We start from the raw sequence: 2,738 nt of genomic DNA, 5'->3' as shown, positions 1-2,738 counted from the left end.
CGAAAACCGGAGAGATTACTTAGGGTGTGAAGGGATGGATACGCATCCCCGCCCGAATATCGCAGAGATTACTCTTAGGGTGTGAAGGGATGGATACTCATCCCCAACCGAAAACGGGAGGCATAACTCAGGGCGCAAGGGTTCATACGACATATCAAAGATTTGGCAAACTTTGAAGGTTTGGCGGACTTTGAAAACTTCAACTTGAAGAGTGGTGGACTTTTAAATTTCAACTTGAAAATTAGCAGACTTGAAGACTTCAACTTGAAGATTTGGCGGGCTTAAATAATTCAACTTGAAGACCGGCGAATTTGAGGACTTTAACTTTAAGACTGACGGATTTAAAGACTTCAACTTTGAGACTTGGAGGGCTTGAATATTTCAACTTGAAGATCAGTGAATTTGAGGACTTCAACTTGAAGACTTGGAGGGTTTAAATATTTCAACTTGAAGAATAGCGAAGACCGGCGGACTTAAAGATTTGGCGAACATGAAGACACAGTGAATATCCGGGCTTCAATGCAAATACTTAGTAGCCTCTTAAAAGACTATATTCATTCCATTGAAGATACCAATTTACCGTAGAGGCTTGCCCCCTTTAAATCAAATGGGATCCAAAGCTCAATAGAAGAATGGTATCTCAACTCGATTTTCAAGTGCTGATTGAATGGATTACATTCCATCATACTTCATTCGAACAACGATTGGGGCACTATGTATCTTTTGAACTTATGCGATTGAACTTAGAATGAAACTCTAAGCTGCCTACGTACCTCAGTGGAAAGGATCAAGTCATACCGTAGTTCAGAATTGGTGGGTTTTTATTTGTTTATTTATTTATGTTCTAACTTTTGCGTAGGCAACCTCTTTCAAGGTTTCAATCTAGTGGACTTTTTTTATGTCCTAACTTTTGCCTAGGTCGCCTCTTTCGAGGTTTTCAACCTAGCAGACTTTTTTTTTATGTCCTAACTTTTGACTAGGCTGTCTCTTTCGAGGTTTTCAGCCTAGCTGACTTTTTTTAATATACTAACTTTTTGCCTAGGCCGCCTCTTTTGAGGTTTTCAACCTAGCAGACCTTTGTTTTTAGTGGGTCGTACACAGTTTAGACTCATACGGGTCAGGAGTGACATGCGGTTTATGCTCTTGCGTTAAGGAGTGTTGCAACTTCAAGGATAATACTTATTTAAGAATTTTTTATTGATAGGGCCGATTCTCATGCCATTTGATCAACCAACTTGTAAGCCCCACTTGAATAAGCTTCTTGCACGACATATGGCCCATCCCATTTTGAAGTGAACTTCCCTACAACCTACCTGTTTATGAGAAGTATTAATAGGTATTGTTTGGATTGCTCGTTATTGGATTTGTCTTGTTCGAGGTAAGTAATATATCTAAACTTGGATTTGAGGGTATTTAACCCTGGGTATTATCTTACACAAGATGTATTGAGGTGATGCACATACTAGGTGACGAGTGTATGGGCGTGCACCGTGGAAATCATGATTCTAGTTGCCTATTAGACTGTGACCGGACTTGTTTTACTGTTATATATTGTTATTATATCCATTTTCTCCCTGATTGTTTGATTATATGAGCTGTGAATCATGTTAGAAATTATGTTTAGGCTATGTGCTTATTCAGTTGAGACATAATGAGGCTATTTCTGTTGTATTGAGTTATCCGCCCTAACTTTAATTATATACTCAGTCATGATTCTTCATTTGCATATCATATCTTAGTCTCTGTTCATCATTCATTGTTACATCACATGTTATCATTGTTTGGGCTGAGTGGTACGAGATTTGTGAGCCCGTGAAACTCGAGAGATTGATGACTGAGTTGGGGCATGAGAGCCGGATTGTGAGCAGTTATTTATGGGATCGGGGTGCACGTCGCAGCAGACCTAATTGGCCATTTATGGGATCGGGCTGCACGCTGCAGCAAACCTTATTGGTCATTTATGGGATCGGGTTGCACGCTGCAGAATGCTTTATTGACTCATTATGGGATCAAACTGCACGTCGCAACAGGCCATATTGGCTTATATTTGTGCTTGGGTAGGATCCGTCCCTCCAGAATCTAACATACCAGCAAAGAGCGCATGTACCGTACAATGCTGAGTGATTGGATGTTATGAGTGGGAGTTTGAGGCAATCATACTAAGTACTCTAAGAGTGTGAGTATCTGGGATTATCACTGTGAGATCGTTCATTTGACATGCATACTTGGTATGTAGGCATATAGATGCATTTCCTCATGTTATACGGTATTGTGACATTCATGACTTGACATGCATATTAACATATAGGTATAGAGATGTACTTTTCTCATGCTATATGATAATGAAATATCTTATTTGTTGTTGAAAGTTTTAGGAAAAATCACAGTTTTCTGATATACTCATATTTTGTTGATTTCGGTGAAAGATTTGGGTTTTAATGTTATACCTGCATTCCAGTTATAGCTGTATCTTGTTCTTGGTAGCTTTAGATTTATAAATCTATTTATATATATTTCGAACAGATGATGTATTTATTTAATACTAGCTTTATAAATTCTAAATCTTAGAAGATCATGATTTGTACTACCAGTCCTTGGAAAGTTATATAGAAGTTCGGTTATTTCATCATTATTTCTCAGTAAATCTCATTTAAATTGGATTATTGTTAATTGGCTTACCTAGCAGGTTGGGTTAGGTGTTATCAAGACTAGTTGTATTTTGGTTGTTGACAAGTTGG

The sequence above is a fragment of the Nicotiana tomentosiformis genome, chromosome 4 (genome assembly GCF_000390325.3).
Source record: "Nicotiana tomentosiformis chromosome 4, ASM39032v3, whole genome shotgun sequence".
Classification (NCBI taxonomy): Eukaryota; Viridiplantae; Streptophyta; class Magnoliopsida; order Solanales; family Solanaceae; genus Nicotiana; species Nicotiana tomentosiformis.
The sequence above is the reverse complement of the archived record's forward strand: the minus strand, read 5'-3'. Positions refer to the sequence as shown.